The sequence below is a fragment of the Tupaia chinensis genome, unplaced genomic scaffold, assembly GCF_000334495.1.
Source record: "Tupaia chinensis unplaced genomic scaffold, TupChi_1.0 Scaffold000005_2, whole genome shotgun sequence".
NCBI lineage: Eukaryota > Metazoa > Chordata > Mammalia > Scandentia > Tupaiidae > Tupaia > Tupaia belangeri.
Window position 1 is genome coordinate 3,484,295 of NW_006159434.1, and position 23,449 is coordinate 3,507,743.

The 23,449-nt window shown below is 36.2% G+C and overlaps 1 protein-coding gene and 1 pseudogene across 1 annotated transcript in view; one reads left to right on the plus strand and one right to left on the minus strand.

Moving 5' to 3' along the window:
- LOC102486068 (histone deacetylase 2-like) overlaps positions 1 to 19,357 on the minus strand; it is a 129,021-nt pseudogene extending 109,664 nt beyond the window's left edge.
- PCDH11X (protocadherin 11 X-linked) overlaps positions 1 to 23,449 on the plus strand; it is a 779,107-nt gene that overhangs the window by 251,347 nt on the left and 504,311 nt on the right.

The window sequence follows — 23,449 nt, forward strand, 5'->3', positions numbered from 1 at the left end:
CGAGTAATGGGCCCCCCACAATCCCTTCTCTTCTAGTCTCCTCTTGGGATTTTGGGCACACACACACACCACTAGTGTGATTTTTAAGCTGCTGGTTCTGGGACCATGTGGGCTCCAACATCTTAACTTCCAGGCCACCTGATGGACCTAAACAGGAATAATAAGATAACATTTTTTTAGAAGAGAGGGGATGATAGCAAAACTAAGAGATATAAAGGCAAAGCTCAATGAAGGTATAGAGTAACTGATGTATTTATTATATTTATATAAAGATAGATTTCCATTTTACCATATTGTAAAAGTTTAACTTTCTTGGGCTAGTAAGTAGTATAATATTCATAGGAAATTACTAGTCAAATTTATCAGTGCTATCTGATGGCTCAAAATTGTGTGTGTAAATAATATGAACTGATAAAGTGAAACATAATTCTATTATTAGGAAGCAGAATACTTTGATAAGCCTGGACTGAAAGGTACTTAATAATAAGAAGTTTACATTATCTATTGATAGTTTGTAAGTACCATCTAGCTCAAGATCTTGTTTTGAAAACATACCTGATTCGAAAAACAGATTTTCTCAAAATGTTTACATTGATATCAAAGGAAAAGAATGATGACATTCACTGATTTATTCCTTTAAAAAATAAATTAAGGTTGCTACAATGGCAATAGACTGGCAAGTGTATTCAGTCACCTTGGACTTATGATTCACTCAGGAGAATTTAACATTCTGATAAAATAAATAAATAAAAGGAAGTTAGTATTTCCAAGGCTGACTGCCTTGGGAAGACATTGTACTTCAAATAAGCATGCACCAGTTTTGAATATTAAGTAGAGAAATGAAATGAACTTTTAAAAGGAACTTAGAAAAATATCAAATACTATTATTCTGAGGTAAGTTTTCTGCTATATTCAATTTTACCTTCCATACTTCAATATGATCAAAACATCCCCTCAATCTACCAATATAGATTAATGTTTCACCATTATGGAGTGAACGTAATGCAGTGTTCTGTTTCCCATTGTGACTTTTATCACAGAACTGATTTTTTATTAGCAGAGAGAGGGAGGAAATACTTTTTAAATAGAATTTCAATAATGCACCTATAAATATAACCTCTTAACCTTTGAACTACTAAGTGCTAACCTTGCTGTGGGATATGATATTCCTTTTGATTTTGAGTAGCCAAAAGAAGGAGGGACTTAGAATTAAAATGCGTAGGTAATTATGGTCAGAATGTTCTAAGATTAAGCGAACATGTATATTTCTAAATATTGAGTTATGCCATATAACATGCTTTACTGTCATTATTAGTTTTATAAGAATAAGTTATTTTTCAAAGAGCCATTTATTGTATAAGACTACATAGTTCAGCTATCAGCCAGTGCGGCTACACTTCTTCTTTTTTTTTTTAAGAGAGATTTTTGCTATAGGTTGCATGTGCTTGACAGAGTGACAGAGAGAAACAGAGACAGATAGTGAGAAATCACCCCCAGGGCTATGGCCATGCCACAGTCCCTTATCCTCCATGCTCCTCTTGGGATTTTGGGTACACACACACACGTACCTGGTGCGAGTTTTAAGCAGCCAGGTATGTGACTCTTAACCACAGTCAACTAGGTGGGAGCCCAGCGATGTAACCTTTTCTCCATCTGTTGGTTCCCAAACTACAATTCTTCTCCGCACTTAATCTGTTCTAAAAGTTACTTTACCTTGGAAATAGCTATTTTTATGGATTGATAACTCCCTAAATATAAATCAATCACATTGAAGAGGTTTTAAATGTTAAACTGATACTTGAAGGTTTGTAGATAAAACAAAATAGAAGTGCCAAGAATGTTATAGCTTATTGAAAATGAAGAGTTATTATTTTCATATAGCCTAAGTAATTTAATTGGAATAAGTACATTTTGGAATCTTTCAAATAAAGAAAAATAAATTACTGTTGGGTCATCAGAAAAGTCATGATGCATTTTTGCATAGAAAAAAATATGTTATGACTTTTCTGATGATCCAATAGATTAAGAATTCATAATACCAATGCCAATAAAGACTAGACATCTAAAAAAATCTAAGAGAAACTTTTAAATTTTCATATTCTTGACAGCTCAAAATATTCCTAGCAGTCTCTCCTCTGTCTTCTTAATAGGACCATGGCATCCAGACAACCTTTCTTAAAGCAGGTTAATCTGTAAATCCAGCCAATATCTAGGGAATTCTATGCCTTTGGTAGCTCCATAAACAGCAAATATTTTCACCTGGAGAGAGCTTCTGAATCCTTAGACTCTTTGGCAAAAAAAAAGATTATTATGAGCCTGATTTTGTTTAATCTGCATCAGTGACATATTATTACTAGTATTCTCTGTAGGTTTGGAGGATATGAAAGTAAACTCTATATTAGCCTTAAACTTTCTGAGCTGGATTTGAATCACTTAAAACTAAATTTAAAAAAAAAATTCTCCCTACTTCAAATACTTTTTAAGCATGTGTTTTCCTAATACATGAGTTTCTGGGATAGCAATAATTTTTAAAAACTATCTGCTTAGAAATTTTATATCCTGCTTGAATGCTTTAACTTATTGACAAAAATAATTTTTTCCATAAAAATGGAATTGTCCCTTATAAGAAATTCTGTACATATGAGTTTTGTCACCTATTCTCAAAACAAAAAAATAATGCTACATAATTTTTTGATAGAAATAAACTTTCTCAAATTATATTCAACATTTGTTTGTTTTTAGAGAGATTTTTGCTATAGGGAGAGACAGAGAAACAGAAAGTGAGAAATCACTCCCAGGGAGACGCCCATGCAGCAGCCCTTTCTCTTCTTCTCTAAGGACTTTGAACACACATGCACACATGCCTGGTGTGAATTTTAAACCATTGAGTCTGGGACTTGAATCATGGTTGACTATGTGGGAGTCCAGTGACATAACCATTACATTATCTGCTGGTCCCTCAATATATGTTTAAATTTTTTTTAGGAATTATTTATTTAATTTTATCTAGCATTATTATTACTTTTTTTTTAATTTGACCAGAGACTGACACAGAGAGAGAGAAAGAGAGAGAGAAAAGGAGAGTGAGAAAGCAAGCCGCCAGGTTCAAGACTCGAACCATGGTCAGGTATGTGGGGATGTCCAGCACCTTAACCATCATGTCACCTGCTGGCCCCAACATATGTTTTAAATTTTAAAGTAGCATGTGAGAAGGAGAATATGCATAGGAATGTGAAAATGTTTTCATATATTTCTATCCATTTTTTTTTAGTCAAAGAATCACTAAGTTGAAAGAGCCCTAGATTATGTAATCCAATTGCCATCATTTTACAAAAGGCAAAATTGAAATACTGAAAGATAAAATGGTTTTCTCAGGTCGTATTAGTCACAGAACTAGGGCTAATGCCTATCTCCCAACCACCATTCTAATGCTCATTGCACTAAAATGTACTGATTATCATGCAACCAGTCATTATGTGTGAGGGGTAAAAAGAGGGATAGAAGCTGTAATCTCTATTCTGGTGATTTTATCATTTAATATTACACATATATGTGTGTGTATGCGTGTATATATATATAAAAGGATACAAACACATGCACAATAACAACTGCATATGATTAGGACAGAAAGATGTTTCCTGTTTGTCTAGAAGACAAATACATCATGGTAGTCTTCTAGGATTAAAAGTACGTTGAATTTGTGGTAAGAAATAGTTCTTCCTAAGTTATGATAATGTCATACTGTTTTAATTTTTTTTATTTATTTTATTTGTTGTATATACTTCCAATCATATTCTTGTCTCAAAGAGTTCAAGAAATGTTTTGTATTTTGGTATAACTTCCTTCTTTCTTTCTTTCTTTCTTTCTTTCTTTCTTTCTTTTGGAAAGAATTTTGCTATAGGGCATGTGCGTTCACCAGAGAGACAGAGAGACAGAAAGTAAGAAATCAGCCCCCAGGGGAGATAGCCATGTCACAAACCATTTTCCTCTCAGGATTTTGGGTATGCATGTATGAGTTTTAAGCTACCCTGTCTGGGACTCGAACTGCAGTAGACTATGTGGGAGTCTAGCGACATAACCATTAAGTCATCTGCTGGTCCTAATTTTGGTATTTTCTCTCAACAGAAAATGCAAATGAATTAAAATAGTAATGATTTTCATCATATAATTGCTGCTTACTGTCATTTGTATGAATAATTTGAATAGGGATGCTCATTTATTTGCTGAGAAGATTGATTATAATGTTTTCAAATGCCATTTTGTTATCATCATGTTGTTTGATTATATCACTTAAAAAATGATTTACTTCTATTTTATTCCACCATGGTACTTCATTGATTTAATTCATTATTACTAGGCTCCTACTAATGAGTTTACGATTAATAAAATCATTGCTATTACATTGTTCAGCTGTTTTTCAACTATATTTTTTATCACAACATCTGAGTTCTAATTACAATTAATTGTTAAAGTTGATAATTTGGAGATTCTTAAAGAATTACTCGAGTTGTTTCAGTGTAAATGAATGAACTCTAAAAAGACAATAATTTATATTTTGTATTCTTGGTGCAAGAGATTAACACTAGCGGTAGACTTTTTTTTTTTTTTTTTTTGAGAGGGTTTTTTTGCCATAGGGCGTGTGTGCTCGCCAGACAGACAGAGAGAGACAGAGAGACAGAAAGCGAGAAATCACCCCCCAGATGGCCACACCACAGTCCCTTCTCCTCCGTTCTCCTCTCGGGATCTTGGGCACGCATGCACACGCGCCCGTGTGAGTTTAAGCCAATGGGTCCGGGACTTGAACCGCGGTCGACCACATGGTAGTTCAGCGACATAGCCATTACACTAACTGCTGGTCCCGCGCGGTAGACTATTTTTATCTAAAACACTGATTTTATTATTCAACTTCTCCACACAACAAACGATAATGAATGTTTTTAGCTTAAACATAACTCTTTTTAGAGTTTCTTTCTTTCACTGGGGAGAGAGAGACACAGAGAGAAAACCATGCATCTTCAAAAGAGTCTAATGCTGAGATCCTTCCATGCAACCTTTCCTGTACAGCCAGGATCATGGGCACATGCATGCACTCCTTGTACATACAGATTGACCTGGGAAGCAAATCCCAGTTTTCCATATGGCTTCCAGCATTGCAGAACATCGTGTACCACTGTACCACTGCAGCTTAGCCAGACTTTTTAAAACTATTTGCAGTCCTAAACATTTGAGGAAGATCAATGAACCAATGTGGGTTAAATATAAGGGATAGAGCAGTGCTCCTACTTCAACGACAATAGCTACACTTCCATTTAATTTCTATATTATGACTTTGTTTTTTTCTTGAGTTTTCATTAAAATGGTGGAAATGTTTGTTACAAAGTTCAAACTTTTCAAATTCTTGGAAATTACTTGCCTAAAGGAGAAGATTAAAGTTATTCAAGGTTCTCACATCCCAATGATATTTTCTGCCTCTTCTACACAGAGGTTTTGTCTCATCCAAGCTTATTTCCTGGACTTTGTCTAAGCGTAACTTGTGAGTTCTTTTGCTTGCTGCCTTTGTATAAATTTGCAACTTCCACCTTGAAAGCTCACATTTCCTATTCTATACCCCATATCTTATCAGGATTTCACCCATGCTTTCAAGTTTTGAAGTTATATTTCCTCCATGGAGTCTTCTAAATCATATCTGGAATGGACCTCTCTATGCATTAAAGTCCAATGCCAAACATCACTTGTCCTTATTACTACTTTATGTTGCAATTATCTACATAGACCAGATCAAAATTCCCTTCTTGAGACAAGCAGTTAGCATAATGGCTATGTCGCTGGACTCCCACATAGTCGACTGCAGTTCGAGTCCAGGACCCAGTGGCTTAAACTCACGCCGGGCGCGTGTGTGTGCGTACCCAATATCCCAAGAGGAGAATGGAGAAGTGATTGCGGAGTGGCCAACCCCTCTCGCGGGTGATTTCTCGCTTTCTGTCTCTGTCTCTCTCTGTCTGTCTGGCGAGCATATGTGCCCTATAGCAAAAACCTCTCCAAAAAAAAAAAAATTCCCTTCTTTAGGCACTCAGTAAATATGTGATAAATAAAAAATAAGTGAGATGTTCATGGGCCATGCATTTTGAAACAGTAATAAAGCCCAATTTTTCACTGTTCTTTCAGTGTCAAGCAGGAAGAAAACAATTATAAATATATATTTAACCAGAAGGAATAGTTTCTACCAAACCTCTATCATCTAATGTTATATCTTTGGGTGTTTATATTGGTTCTATACTCTCAGATTCAGAGTTTAAGAGAGCAATAGTTGCCTATAATTTGAAATTTAAAACTTAATACTCTGCACCTATATGTTCTTTTAAGAATTGCAGGTGTGTGTGTGTGTGTGTGTGTGTGTGTGTGTTAATTAGCTCTTCAGCACCTAGCTTTTTAACACTTGGGATGTTATAGCTGAAACATATTTTTAATTTCTCTTGAGACTTTAATCAGGACTGGTATTAATCCATTAAGGCATAAATCTGATATTTATATATCATCTTGAATATGTGTGAACTTTTTAGTCTATAACATTTGATTTAATGGAAAGCTAATTTTTATTCTTTAAAATTTTAGTTTTAATTGCCACAATTATTGTGTGTATGTAGGGTACAATGTGATATTTTGATACATGTATACAATATATAATGTTAAAATTAGGGTTATTTATATATTAATCACTTTAGCTATATATCATTTCTTTGTGACAAGAATGTTCAAAATTCTTTCTTGTCCTATTTTGAAATATACATTATACTTGGAACCAGCAGTTAACATAATGGCTATGTTGCTGGAGTCCCATGTAGTCGACCGCGTTTCACGTCCTGGACCTGGTGGCTTGAAACTCATGCCGGGCACGTGTGCATGCCCAAGATCCCGAGAGGAGAACAGAGGAGAAGGGATTGTGGTGTGGCCATCCCCCCTGGGGGGTGATTTTCTCGCTTTCTATCTCTCTGTCTCTCTCTCTCTGGCGAGCGCACTCGCCCTATAGCAAAAACCTCTAAAAAAAAAAAGAAATATACATTATACATTATACTATTAACTATGGTTACTCTAATGTGCTACGAAACATTACAGTTTATTCGTCTTATCTAACTGTAACTTGTATCCATTTACCAATATCTCTTCACCCACCCCTCTCTACTACCTTTCCCAGACTCCGGTAACCACCATTGTACTCTCTAAATCAACATTTATATATTCCATGAATGAGCCAGATCATGTGACATTTCTCTTCCTTATTTCACTTAATATTGTGTGAAGCAGGTTCATTCTTTTTTTTTTTGAGAGGTTTTTGCTACAGGGCATGTGCGCCACTGGAAAGACAGAGAGAGACAGAGAGAGAGAAAGCCAGAAATCTCACGCCCCAGGGGGGATGACCACACCCCAATCCCCTTCTCCTCCATTCTCCTCTCAGGATCTTGGGCACACACGCACACGTGCCCAACATGAGTTTAAGCTACTATGTCCGGGACTCCAACCGCAGTTGGCTACATGGTAGTCCAGTGACATAGCCATTATGCTAACTGCTGGTCCCCAGGTTCATTCTTATTGCAAATGACAGGATTTCATTTTTTATGGCTAATAGCATTCCATTATGTAAATACATATTTTCTTTATCCATTCAACCATTTAAGGACACTTCATTGATTCCATATCTTAAATACTGTGAATAATGTTGCAATAAACACAAACATGTAGATATCTCTTTAGCACACTGATTTTCCTTCATCTCTATGTATATCATAGTGGAATTCTTTATCCTATGATAGTCCTATTTTACTTATTTGAGGAAACTATAGACTGTTTTCCATAATAACTGCATAATTTATATTCCTGCCAACAGTGTGTAAGATTTTTTCTTTCTTTCCATATTTGCCAGCACTTGTTATTTTTTTATCTTTCTGATAACAGCCATTGTAACTGAGGTGAGATATCTCATTGTGATGTATTTCCCTGATGATTAGTGATATCTGTCATACTGAACAGGGAAAAATTGAAAGTGTTTATTCTCTAAAATCTGGAACAAGACAAAGATGCCCACTTTCACCACTCTTATTCAACATAGTATCATAAGCCTTAGCCAGAGAAAGAAATAAAGAACATCCAAATTGGAAAGGAGATGGTCACACTGTCTCTGTTGCAAATAAGATGATCTTTTGTGTAATTTTTACTTTCAAAATTGACTCATGATTGCATTCTTTTTTTTTTTTTTTTGAGAGGTTTTTGCTATAGGGCGCATGTGCTCACCAGAAAGACGGAGAGAGAAGAGAGACAGAAAGCAAGAAATCACCCCCCAAGGGGGATGGCCACACCGCAATCCCTTCTCCTCCATTCTCCTCTCGGGATCTTGAGCACGCACACACATGCGCCCGGTGTGAGTTTAGGCCACCAGGTCCAGGACTTGAACCATGGTCGGCTACATGGGAGTTCAGTGACATAGCCATTCTGCTGACTGCTGGTCCCAATGATTGCATTCTGATTAAGTAATTGAACTCAATAGATAATAAAGAACAACAACAACAGAAAAAGCAACTCTTTCAACCATTTTTAAAATTATCACATTGATGCTTTACAATTTTAACAGCTATGGAGGCCCAAGCCAGTATTAATTCATTAGTGTTAATATAGTTGTAGATAGATATAGAAATCTTCAAGGAAAACATATTCTAAAAAATAATTCTGGTGGTATTCTCCTTTCATCAAATGTATTTTTCATTAAACATATCAGTGTTAAGGAAGCAGATTTGAATAGTGCACAGACTACTATCTGAGTATTAGGAAATCTGGGTAGGAATTGGATATGTTGTTTTGGGAAGGCTTTTCCTTCTACATGCACGTGAACTTGTCTTATTTGTAAAATGAGGGTTTGAAACTTGGGGATTTCTAAACTTTTCTACAGTTCAACTCATTTATGTCTTTAGATTCCTGAAAAAATTAGAAAAAATATTTCAAAAATCAATACCACATTTACACAGATGTTCTCCAGAAGAACAGATACAAAAGGATCTGTATATAGTAGCAGGAAATTTTCTCTGAGATTCACTGTCGTACTGCTTCATATAACACAAGGGAAAGGTGATAGATTAACTTTTTGTTAAATAAAGAAAATAAAAGTAATTTTAAATCTAGAGGTTGATTCCTGTGACAGTATAAGTTCTTCCATGCATTAAATAGAAGAAAGAAAGAAATGCCTCAGAAATGCGTTTTTAAAGAGCTATATTCAATTTCACAGGAAAGATTCAACATCTCTAGTAACCCCTGGGTCCCTTCAATGTAGTGCTCTAATTTATACATCAAAGTGAGAACAAGCATGCTGAAACATACGGCCTGAAGAAACAACTCAATGTTTCTATCAAAATGTAGTTCAGCAGTTACACAGTCCATGAAATGCTCATTAACAAGCTGAGGCAATATGCACTGAGTATACAGGTTCACCTTTGCATATTAATGAGCAATGTGTAATAACATTTATGGCTCTTGCTGTTCCACATGCAGGGAACATTGAGATTAGAGCTGGGCTATATAAATGTCAAACGGATTTATGGTCATGCATACTGCTGTTTTAAAACAGTAGTCTCTTAACAGCCACAAATGTCCCATTTATATGCAGGTAGTTGGCACCTACCTTATTTCTTGAGCCACAGATTACTTTTGCTATAGATTTCCAACCTACAACACATCTACCACCAACAGTTTTATGAAGCTATATGCTTTACAGAAACAATGTAATTTTGGTTTTCTTGCCATAATAATGCACATTATCCTAATGTTTCATAAAAATCTTTCATTTCAAGGGGACACAACAAAATATCAGACAAAAAAATTCACCTAACATGTAACTAAACAAAATTCTAAGTGCGGGAATTAAAATATGGCTCTCTGCTTTACTAGTAGCATGAGATCTCTTCAACATAAAATTTTCAAATCCACAGGAAGAGAAGAGAATGAAATATACAAATTTATTCATTCATTCCACAGCATACTTAAAGAATTTAAAACCAGAAAACAAGGACATCAACATGTCAACTATGTCCTCCATTTCTAGGAAATTATTTCCTGACCAACCCACTTTCACAACCCTCTTCCATGTGTGCACAAGAATATGATTGTGCATGTATCTTTTTTATTTTTATAATTTATTATTTACATTTAATCATTGTACATCTTTATAGTGTACAATATGGTCTTCCAAAGCTTGCACATGGTATGTGATATTGAAATAAAAATATTACCATATATATAATTTTCAATAGACAACTTTGCATTTTTATGCCTGATAAATGTTTTTCCCTGAGCACTTCCCTCCCACTTTCTACTACCCACTCTGTTCCCTGACAGTCTCTGCTATCCACACTTGACCTCCAAACTATTAGATCTTTGAATCTTTCCATTTCTGCTGCAAACTGCAAACATTAGGCATGCATTGAGCTGGGATATACAATGTTTGTCTTTCTTAGTTTGGCTTATTTCACTTAGCATTAAATCTTGTATATTCTTCCACTTTGCATCAAATTATTTTTCCTTATGACTGAATAGTATTCCATAAAATATATGTGCCACATTTGATTTTAAAAGTGTTTACTTAATTTATTATTACTTTTATTTTGCTATAGGGCATGTGCACTTACTAGAGAGAGAAAGAGAGAGAGGGAAAGTGAGAAAGCAAGCCACCAAGTCTGGCACTCAAGTCATGGTCAGCCATGTGGAAGTCCAGTGTTTCAACCACCATGCCTCCTGCTGGTCTCTGTGCCATTTTTTTTAACTAATCATCAGTTATTGGGCATTTTGATGGATTCCACATCTTTTTTCTTTTTTTTTGTCTTAACAATTGAGATAGCACTGCAATAAACATGGATGTGCAAGTATTTTCCTAGCTTTTGAGATATATGAAGCAGTGGGAATACTGGGTCATATGGTAGTTCTATTTGTAGATTTTAGAAGAACTCCCAAATTGTTTTCTACAGTGTCTATGCTAATTTACATTCCCCAAAATAATGTAGGAGGGTTGTCTTTTCAGCGCATCATCACCACCATTCATAGCCATTCTGACTCGGTTTAACTGGCATCTCATTGTAGTTTTGATTTGTATTTCTCTTATGATAAGAAACATTGAAAATTGTCTTCATATGCTTTTAGGCCATTCATATGCCTCCTGTAGAGAGTTTTCTGTTCAGCTCATTTGCCCATTTTTTAATTGGATTGCTCATTTTTATGGGGGAGGTGCAGGTAGGCTATCTGAGTTCCCTATATATTCTGGTTGTGAGTCCCTTATATGAAACATAGTTCAGAACATTTTCTCCCATTGTGTGAATTGTCTCAATGTTAATAATTATTCCTTTTGCTATGCAGAAGCTTTTTAAATTGATGTAATTCCATTTGTCTATTTTTAGAATTGCTGCCTGTGCTTTAGGGGTCTTATTTAAGAAATCTTTGTCTACTCCAATGTCCTCAGGTGTTCCTCTGTGTTTTTCACCAGTAGTTGTATAGTGTGATAATTTACATTTGAGTTAATTTTTGTTATTGTGAGAAACAGAGGTTCAATTTCATTTCATTTCATTCTGTAGGCGGATATCCAGTTCGTCCAGCAATACTTGCTAAAGACAATTCCTTTTCCCCATTAGATTGTCTTGTGCCCTTTGACAAAAATCACTTGGTTGTAAATTTTGGGGCTTATTTCTGGATTTTCTATTCTGTTCCATTTTTATATGAGTCTATTTATCTGCCAATACCACACTGTTTTTATTATCATAGCTTTGTAGTATACTTTGAAATGAAGTAGTGAAATGTCTCCTACAAGGAGACATTTGGCCTTGGAAATATGGGGCCTTTTATTTTTATTTATTTATTGGGTCATTGGAAAAGGCATTTTTGCACAGAAAAATAGAAAAAAAAGTGTCATGACTTTTTCAACAACCTAACATTTAGGTTTTTGCCATGGGACAAATGCATTGGCCAGAGAGAGACAGAGAGAAAGAAAGAAATAGCCTGCTGGAGAGGGGTGGCCACACTGCAATCTCTTCTCTTTCATACTCCTCCTGGGATTTTGGGCAAGCACAAACTCCTGATGTGATTTTTCAAGCTGCTATGTCTAGGACTCGAACTGCAGTCAGCCATGTGGAAATCCAGTGCTTTAAACTCCATGCCACCAGCTGGGCCCAAATATGGAGCCTTTTATGATTCCAGATTAATTTTATGATGTTTTTCTATTGCTGAGAAAAATGTCATAGGTAATATGATCAGAATCTCATTGAAGATGTAAATTAATTTAGATAGAATTGACTTTTTGATCATATTGATTTCTCAAACCCAAGAAAAGGAATGCCTTTCCATTTTTTTAAGTATCATATTCAATTTCTTTTTTTTTTTTTCAGTTTCTTTTTTCGTTTTAGTTTTCCTTGTGGAAGTCTTTCACCTTTCCGGTTAGGTTTATTCCTAGGTTTTGTGTGTGTGTATGTGTGGCTATTAAAAACATGATTACTTTCTTCAATTCTGCCTCAGTCTACTCATTTTTGGTATATAAAAATTCTACAGATTTTTTTTTTCATAGAGATATTTTTGCTAGGGCATGTGTGCTCGCCAGAGAGATGGAGAGAAACAGAGATAGAAATCAAGATATCACCCCCCAGAGGAGACAGCCACACTGCAATCTCTCCTCCTCCATTCTCCTCTCAGGATTTTGGGCACTCACGCACATGCGCCAGGCATGAGTTTGATGCCACCAGGTCCGGGACTCAAACTGCAGTCAACTACATGGGATTCCGGCGACATAATCATTATGCCATCTGCTGATCGCTAAAAATACTATAGTTTTTTGTCTCTTGATTTTGTATACTGCCATTTCGCTGAATTAATGGATCACTTCTAAGAATTTTTTCTTAGATTCATTTGTATTTTCTTTGTATGTAATCATACATTCTGTATATAGGGACAATATAGGGACAATTTTGATTCTTCTTTTTCTATTTGAAAGGCGCTTTTTTTTTCATTTTTGGAGAGATTTTTGGTATAGGGCACGTGTGCTCGCCAGGAAGACAGAGAGAGACAGAGAGACAGAAAGCGAGGAATCATCCCCCGGGGGGACGGCCACACTGCAATCCCTTCTCCATTCTCCTCTTGTGATCTTGGGCATGCATGCACACGTGCCCGGTGTAAGTTTAAGCCACCAGGTCTGGGACTCGAACTGTGGTTGGCTACATGGGAGCCCAGAGACGTAGCCATTATGCCATGTGCTGATCCCCTTGAGTGGTTTTCTTTTAATCTTGCCTGATTGCATTGGGTATGATTTTTAGCACTATGTTGAAATTCAGTGGAGAGAGTGGGCAGCCTTGTTGTGCTCACGTTTTTATTGGAAAAGCTTCCAGCTTTGCCCCATTCATTTTGATGTTAGCTATGTGTTTGTCCTTTTGGATTTTACTCTGTTGAGAAATGCACCTTCTATTCCTTTTGCACTGAGAGCTTTAATCATAAATGTATGTTATATTTTATCACATTCCTGTTCTGCATCATTTAATATAATCATATGCTTTTTACTTTCCCTCTGTTAATGTGATATATTACATATATTGCCTTACATATGTTGAACTATCTTCGCATCCCTGGGATAAATCCTATCTGTTCATGGGGTGTATCATGGGGTGTATAATATTTAAATATGCTAGTGGATTTGATTAGCTATCAAGGATATTTGATATCAAGGATATTGGTCTGTAGTTTTCTTTTCATTTTGTTTGTTTGTTTGTTTTGTCCCTCTTTGGTTTAAGGATCAAGATAATAGTGATTTCATGGAAGAATTTGGAAGGGTTTCTTCCTTTTGGAACTTTAGAAATAGTTAAAGGAAAATTCAGCTTAACTTGTCTTTAAAAATTTTGGAGAATTCAGGAGTTGGGCTTTTCCTTGCTGGGAGATTACTTACTACTGATTCATTGTCATTGCTTGTTATTGATATATTCAGATTTTCAATTTCTTTCTGTTTCAATCTATGTAAATAATATGTGTCCAAAGTTTATCCACTTCATCTAGGTTTTCTTGTTTACATACAGTTGTTTGTAATATTCTCTCATGATTATTTTTATTTTTATTTTACCTGTTATAATATTCCCTGTTTGATTACTGATTTGATTTATAGGGTTGGTTTCTTTCTTTTTTTTTTTCAATTGACTTTAGCTAATGTTTTTTCACTGCTGTTTATCCTCTCAAAAAAATGTCTTTTTTTCATTTATTTTTTTGTATAGTTATTTTGTTTTCTATTTCAATTCTTTCTGCTCTAAGCTTTATTATTTCTTCTCTTGTTTTTTTTTTGTTGTTGTTGTTATTATTGCTATTTTTTCCAATTCCTCTAGATGTGCCATTAGATTATTTATTTTCCACTTATATTTTTCTTGTGAGCACAGATTGCTATAAAATTTCCTCTTCTTACTGGTTTAATTGTGTTCCCAAAGATTACAGAGACTTATTTCCATTGCCTTTAATAAATATTTTTATTTCAGTATTAATTTCTCCAGTAGTTGTAAAGTTATTCAGGAGTAGGTTGTTTAGTTTCCATGTATTTATTTCCATGTACTTGTGTATTTTTGAGGGTTCTTTTGAGTTTAATTACATTGTGGTCCAAAAAAATGCTGGATATATTTTCTATACTTTTTAATTTGTAAAGGCTTGTTTTATGTACTAATCATATTTTATGTTTGATCTTCAAAAATACTCTATGTGGGGATGGGAAAAATGTGTATTTTGGGTGAAATCTTATATAGATATCTGTCAAGTCCATTCAGTTTATAGTGTCATTTAATTCCTGTGTCTCTTTGCTTATTTTTTATCTAGATGATCTATCAGAGGTGACAGTGGGATGTTGAGATCTCCAACGATTAGTATGTTGCAGCCAATCTCTCCCTTTAGGTCTAGCAGTCTTTCTTTCATATATTGGGTACTCCAGTGTTGAGTGCATAGATATTTGTAAGTGTTGTATCTTCTTGATGATATATTTAATCCATTGACATTGAACACTATTATGATATTCATGAACTTATCCTTGTCATTTTGTCAGTCATTTCCTCAGTTGTTTTGTGTTCTCTTATTTCTATTTGTCTCCTTTTTCTTTTCCTGATACAGTATTCCTTTAGGTATTTCTTGAATAGCTTGTCTACTTTCAGTAAAATATTTCAATTTCGGTTTATCTTAGGATGATTTTATTTCTTCCCATCTGAAGGATAGTCTTGCTAGTCATAATATTCTTGGGTTAATTTTTTTTCTTTTAGAGTTTTAAATATATCTTTTCATTATTTACTTCACTGCATTGTTTCAGTTGAGACGTCTCATATTGATCTGATAGAGTAACCTTTGTAAGTTACTTGACATTTCTCTCTTACCATTTTTACAAAATTGTCTTTGTCTTTGATTTTTATCAATGTGGCTACAATGTGCCTTGGAAGAGATCTTCTTATGTTAAATATATTTGGTGTTCCCCACCCCACCCCCCCAATGTCTGTATGTCTCTCTATATTTGGAAAGTTTTCAGGTAGTATTTTATGAGATATTTTCTATGCCTTTACCCATCTCTTAACCTTTTGGAAATCCATTATATGGACATTTGGCCACTTAACAGTGTCTAAAATTTCCTGTATATTGTCCTCATTTATTTTTAGTTTTTTCTTTTTTTCTTTTTTGGTTTGGATTAAATTAGAGGTTTTTCCTTCAAGGTCGGACATTCTTTCACCTATGTTTCTAATCTATTGGGGTTTTCTTTATTATAATTATTTTAATATATTTGATATATTCAATCACTTTACATCACTACAGCTTGTAAAATGAATTTACCCCACATGAATACAGTTCACACCAGTCCAGCTGAAGATATGATACACGTTATCATCAACAGACAGTCCTCCATTTCTGCATCCCTTAAATGTATTGCCTATTTATTTGTCCCCTTGATTCCTTTCCTTTCCATCTTTCCCATCTCCCATCCTCTTCCCATGCTGTCTCCTGTATCTGTAACCATTTTCCATGCAACCATACCCTCTAATCTTTCAATTTCTGCCATAGAATATGGACAGTTGGTATATATTAAATAGAGACATACAGTGACTCTCTTTCATAGCCTGGCTTGATTCACTCAGCAGTAAATCATACATATTCATCCACTTTCTGTCAAATGCTAGGGACTTGGATTGTTTTTTTTTTTGGACCTCTCAGTGTAAATAGTTACAAGGAAGGAAAGAATGGGAAGATAATATTCAAAATGTTAAGAGAAAAACAATTTCAGCCAAGATTACTGTACCTAGCAAGATTATCCTTCAATTGGGGAGAAAAATTTAAAAAAAAATCAGATAAACAAAACATGAAAGAATAATCAGCTGTTAATACTTTTGAAGGATAGTTTTATTTCCTGCATCATATTCTTAATCTCCAGAAGTTCTATTTGATACCTTTTTAAGGTTTCTAGCTCTTTATGAAATTCCTCCCTCGTGTCTGGAAATGCTTTGTTGATCTCCTGGAATTGATTTTCCATTTCCTCTTGCAAATTACTGAGTTTTGTTAAGATGAATATTCTGAAGTTTTTTCAAACATTTCTGTGGGTTCTTGTGTTTTATCCATTGTCGATGAGGCACTATTGTGATCCATTGGGAAAGAGATATTTCCTTGTTTTCTCATATTTCTCATGTTTCTGCTTTGATTTTTATGCATCTGGTAAAGTACTCACCTCTTTTTAATTTTCAGTAAAGGTTCTGCAGTGCTTGGGTCGGGGGAAGGACAGCTTTATATACCAGGTGCATCCCAGGCAAAGTGTTTCAGGAGTGGCTAGTGACTAGTTGCATCCTTCAGATCAAACTGGGGCTTGCATAGTCTGTAAATGAGATAGTTCAGAGAGGTCCAGAAGAGCTGCATTGTGAGTGGTGTCAGTTGAAGCATGTAACCATTGTCCTGGTTGTGAGTCTGATGGGAGGGAAAGTGCAGGAATGTCCCTACCAGACAGAAGATAGTGCCCAAGTTCATCAGTCTCTGTTGGTGTAAGGGTGCTTTCATTTTCACCCTCTGCTTTCTCTTGGCTGTGTAGACTTGAGAGTAAATGGAGATCTATCCGTGGGCTGGCTTGCAGGTAGAACATGTAGTTAGCTCTCTTGTGTAAACGTGAAGTTCCTGCCAATTTCTTCTTGTCTCTCATTGGTCCCATTTGATTCCTCCCCCTGCAGGGACTGTTTGCAGTTGATGGCCATGAATCAAGTACCTGCAGATTGCAGAGGTGGTAGCCCAGTTGGCCCTCCCCTCAGTCTGCAGATATGCTCCCCTGAATTACCCCAACCTTTCTGGTCCCAGTGTGATAGGGGGTTGAACTGAAGAGGCTGTGCCAGGAAGGCAGAGTGCCAGGTGGCAGTCAAGGCACTGGTTGGTGGTGAAGATGTGTGCGGGTGATAGAGCAGACCCAAGGATGTATGTATATATATATTTTTTTAAGAGGTTTTTGCTATAGGGCGTGTGCTCGCCAGGAAGACAGAGAGACAAAAAGTGAAAAAAATCACCTCCCAGGGGCGATGGCTACACCGCAATCCCTTCTCCTCTCAGGATCTTGGGCATGCATGCGCACGTGCCCGGTGTGAGTTTAAGCCACTGGGTCCGGGACTCGAACTGCCGTCGACAACATGGTAGTCTAGCTACATAGCCATTACAACAACTACTGGTCCCAGCCCAAGTACATCTTTTAATCTCAGTAGTTTATAACCTTTTTTTTTCAAATTTGTCACATTCAAAAATTTATAGCATTTTTTTAATAAACTGTGGTTTGGTTTTTATTCAAGTCTTGAGATTATCTGATATTTTGAAAAAATTATAGCTATTTGTTTATCCACAAAAAACTCCCTATATTATAAAATTTTTGGAGTATATAATATTGGATATAGATATTCCACATTAACCAAAAGTAACTTATTAAGATTGATAGGAAATTAGAAAAATGGAGATGTAATTGTGGAAGGCCTTAATTCAATAATTTCCCAAAACAATGTTAAATTATTAATAGTAGAGCTTACTGTTTTCCATTAATATTTCCATTATTTCATTATTTCTATTATTTCCAGATAAACTTATTTACAGATACATCTGTTCAAAACAACTTGAACAGTTAGCACATTATTTAGCAAAGTCTGTGCTTTTAAATGCATGTTAAATATCTAAGATATATTTATGCACTTTCTATTTTTATTTTATGCATTTTCTTGTTTATCTGTAAGGTAAACAATTTTTAAATTTTTTGAAAAATTAGAAAAGGAACTTGTTACAGTGATGTTTTTATTGACTCGTACTTTTTGAGGAAAAGAATAGCTTTATGGTCTTCATACATAGTGCCAAATACATTGACATGAACTATCATAACAGTTTCAAAACACACTGTCAGAATGGAAGAGTAGGGAACCAGTAGTTAGTGTAATGGCTATGTTGCTGGACTTCCACGTAGTCGACCGCGGTTCGCGCCCTGGACCTGGTGGCTTAAAACTCACGCCGGGCGTGTGTGCGTGCGTGCCCAAGATCCTGAGAGGAGAATGGAGGAGAAGGGATTGCGGTGTGACCATCCCCTCTGGGGGGTGATTTCTTGCTTCCTGTCTCTATGTCTCTCTCTGTCTGTCTGGTGAGCGCATGCGCCCTATAGCGAAAACCTCTCCAAAAAAATAAAAAAGAATGGAAGAGTAAGATGAAAAGGGGTGGAAAGGATACACACTGATATTGGGGTGGAAAGGATAAACACTGATATTTTTCAAATAATACAGAGTCATCACTATTCCATTCCATATGTGTACAGGGTAGTCCAGATGGTAACTTGCAAAATAGCACCATTTTCTAATTTTATTAAGGTGTTGGCATGAATAAGGTATGTATAGCAAAAATGAAAATTAAGAATAGGTAGAATTTAATTTTTTTCATGCTAAAGAATATCATTTGATTTGTCAGTTTATAGAAGCAGTTGAGGCCATTGCACAAGAACTGCCACATGTAACCCAGAACTGTATGAAAGAGCACAGGATACAGTTCTGGCAGAAACCTTGGTCATACCAAGAATAGTTCCAGGACTTGAAATCTGGTTTCATATGGAGAAAGAGATGCTTATTTTTTCTGCAGTCACCAAACTTGAAGGAGAAGTAGCACAGGAGCATCCTGGTGACATCATGCAGGTGAAGGAATTTCCTGTGGTCATCCTTCTGGCACAGCCCTTGGAATCAGTGCTCACCCACCAGTCTTTCTCCCCTTGGTCATGTTGCAGCAGGAAGAGCCTCTGTTTCTCACAGCGCTCTTTAGTGAAGAAATTGCACACAGTTGAGTCCAACTTGTCCATTCCCTGGAAGGGCAGGAGCCCAGGGCCCTATTGCATCCTTCTCCAAGGTGAAGGTGTGCTGTTTCACTTCTTGTATCTTTGTAACTTCAGATCTGCTACTGAGGCTAGAATTTCTTCTTTTTCTTTTTTTTTTTTTTTTTTTTTTGAGAGGTTTTTTCTATAGGGTGAGGGGTCTGACAGAGAGACAGAAAGCGAGAAATCACTCCCCCCCCCCCTCCATAGGGGGGATGGCCACGCTGCAATACCTTCTTCTCCATTCTGACCAAAATCCTTGTTTTTATCATCACATTGTAGAGAGTGATGCCTTCTATATTCCTGAATGAAATCAGACCCATATGTAGTTGGAAGCTAATGTCTTGGTACAGACCATTTGTTTTACACAAAGTAAAAATTATACTATTACTGCGATAGTAGTTGAAAATAAAACGTACTTGAACATAGTTTATTCTTCTCAGACACAAATTAATAGCATAGGCTTCTCCATAAACACTTATTATTATCTGTAGTGTATGCGCCAAGGATGTTCCAAGGATGTTGCCATCTTTTTTTTTTTGGAGAGGTTTTTGCTATAGGGCGTGTATGCTTGTCAGACAAACAGAGAGAGACAGAGAGACAGAAAGTGAGAAATCACCCCCCAGGGGGGATGGCCACATCGCAGTCCCCTCTCCTCCATTCTCCTCTTGGGATCTTGGGCATGCACGCACATGTGCCCGGCGTGAGTTTAAGCCACTGGGTCCAGGACGCGAACCATGGTCGACTACATGGGAGTCCAGTGACACAGCCATTACGCTAACTACTGGTCCTGGATGTTGCCACCTTTTAATCACAAAGTCCTTTTCATTAAAAAAAAATATTTTGGAGGTCTAGCATACATTCATGTGTGGATTTCTTGTTATGTTCTAGTCAGTCATGAAATTGTCTGACTATTCTGACTATACTACATTTTCTTTGAGAGATTTTTGCTGTAGAGTGCGTGTGCTTGCCAGAGAGACAGAGACAGAAACAGATATCACTCCCCCAGAGTGAATGGTCATGCTGCGGTCCGTTCTCTAGTCTCCTCTCGTGATTCTGGGCATACACACATATGTGACTGGAGTGAATTTGAAGCCACAGAGTCTGGGATGGAACTGCCATAGACCAAGTGCGAGTTCTGTCATGCAACCATTTCGCCATTTGCTGATCCCTATACTTCATTTTCTTCATAGCATTAGCATGTAATATGGGCCAATAAGCAAACATATGTTATTTTTCATGATAGTTAGTTATGTATTTGGATTTTGAAATGTTAGTAACATTTATTTTTCAAGAGCAGCTTTAATCTTTTTTTAAAAATTAGCTGTAAAGTTTGTTTCTATTGAGTAATTTAGGGCTTTCTAAACACATTATGTTTTTACATTCACTAGGGTGTCTTGCACATTCTAACCTGATATGTGTGAACCCTGTACACATACGTCTCTCATTTCTTGGATATATTTAGGACTAATCGAATGGTTGAGACCAAATATAATTAATTCCCCCATTTCAGTATTTTTGTATTAGGGCAAGTATGCTCACTGAAGATAGAGACAGGGAGAGGGAAAGTGAAATATCACCCTCCAGGTGGGATGGGCAAGCTGCAATCCCTTTTCCTTCCTTCTCCTCCTAGGATCTTGGGCACATTCCCACATGCACCTGGTATGATTTTAATGTCACCAAGTCCGGCACTTAAATCATAGTTGACTATGCGAGAATCCTGTGATGTAACCACTATACTATCTGCTGTTCCCATTAATATCATTTTTTTCAAATTTCTCTCTCTCTCTCTCTCTTTTCTATAGGGCACATGTGCTTGCTGAGGAGAAACAGAGACAGTGAGAGGGAAAGTTAGAAATCACACCCCATGGGGAGGGGTGCGGCCACACTGCAATCTCTTCTCCTTCATTCTTCTCCTGGGATTTTGGGTACACATGCCTAGCGTGATTTTAAGTTACTGAGTCCAGTACTTGAACCTCGGTCAACCTTGTGAGAGTCCTGTTCTGTAACTACCATGCCATCTGCTGACTCCAATATATATATATTTTTAAACAGTATTTCACTCTTGTGATTCTCCTGCCTCATCCTCCTAGTTTGGGACTATATGCACACACCGCCATGCACAAATCATTTTTAGACAGGGTCTCACTATGTTGCCCAGACCAGCCTTGAGCTTATAACCTTCCTGTCTGAGCTTCTCGAGTCACTGGGATTACAGGTGCATGCTACTGCACCTGACCTTCAGATTGATTCAGGAATTTTTTTTTTTTTAGTTTAATTTCAGATATACTGCAAAGTGATTATACTGATTTATCTTTTGTTATATAACCCTAGCTAATCTGAGAAGTATGTATTTGAGATGAATAGAAGTTGGGGAGTCCATTTAAGGGTCCAGTGCAATAGTATTGTGAATGGTCAATGACCTGGTTTAGTGTGATATTTCTGGAAATGTACAGAAGCTTGTGAGAAAGACTTTTGAGGCAGAATCAACAGGGTTTGGTGAGAGTTTACAAAGAGGTTGGGGTAGGGAAAATAAACAGAAAAACTGGGTTGGTTTTAGTACCATTCATTGCAATAGAGAAGTGGCCCAAGGAACTATTATAGGTTGGGTGCAATCAGAAAGCAGTTAAAATTTAAGATACTTGTGACTTATTCTACTGTATATTAAAAATAGGTAGTTTCATATATAGTTTAGAAATGCAGTGTCATCAGTATATATTAACAGATGGTATTTAATGGCATAGAAAATGGTAACAACAAGAGGATGATCTTAGAGAAAAGTAAACAGAGGCCTAGAACTGAACTCTGAGAAACTTCAGCATTTACAGGATGAGAAGTTATTATGACAATGACAATTTTATGATTCCTATCCACAAGGAGCTTACAGTTTTATATGTATGTGTGTATATATAAATGAATATACATATACATTGGGATTGTGATAAACTAAGTAAAAGCAACAACATGCTGTGGTAAGTAAGAGAAGATGTGCAATATTTATGTAAGAAGAGAACAAGACTAGTTATCAGAGAAAGTTAGTTTGGAATTTAAAAAGATTATATAGATTAACATGCAGAGGATAAGGATTGTGGGTAATGAAAAGGAATTTAAAGTGAGAAAAAAAAATATTCCCCCAAATAAGGATACAGGACCCTGTTTGTGTTCCAAATTGCAAGTCGCCCAACTGGTTAAAGTATAGGGTGAATGAAGGCCAGTACTTTGAGATTACCATTTTCTTAAATGCAAACACCAAGTACTCAAGAGTGAGTACCCCTTGGCCTTCATTCTCACTATACCAACATTTAATGTGACATCCTTTTATCTCTTTTCTTTGTAGGGGAATTTTTAGCAAATTTCACAAACATAGTAGGCACATTTAAACAGAACAGAAAGAAACAGAAGATTGAACTAAAAACTTCTTATTGGAGAAACCATTTTGAAACTAGTTAAAGGGTTAAAGGCAGGTCAAGAAACCATCAACAGTTCACTGTCCAGTAATTTCAAAAACTGTTTACCCAGTGGTCCCATTATAATTATTTCAGGGATAGAAATAATATGGTTGACATTCTAGCTGGATTGTGTGTGTGTGTGTGTGTGTGTGTGTGTGTGTGTGTGTTTGAGAGATGACTGTTTCTTTTATACTTATTTGTCCTTTGAAGACTAATGTGGTGGTTACAAACTCAAGTGCTACAGGAGTAAGGCAGGTAAAATTAATGGGTAAAGTGAGCCAGGCATAAAACTGTATGAGCTAACACTCTGGGTCTAAAATGGGCAATAGCTGTTCATTCCTAGACCATTTTGGACTAGACCTCTAATATTAACAATATTCCAAGGTTTTCAAGAAAAATAGGTAATCTGAGTTTATATACAAACATCCTGTATTTTTTCATCTTGTAAATCAATCCTGTGTAGACCAAACAAAGCCAATCTGAGGACTATATCTAGTCTTGAACTTCTAGTCTATGACTACTAATTCATTTTCCCATCTCTTGCCTGTCTGGACTACTAGATTGTGAACCTTATGTGGATCAGGGGACATGTCTACTTTGTTCATCATTGTATCTTTCCTCCCAAATTGAA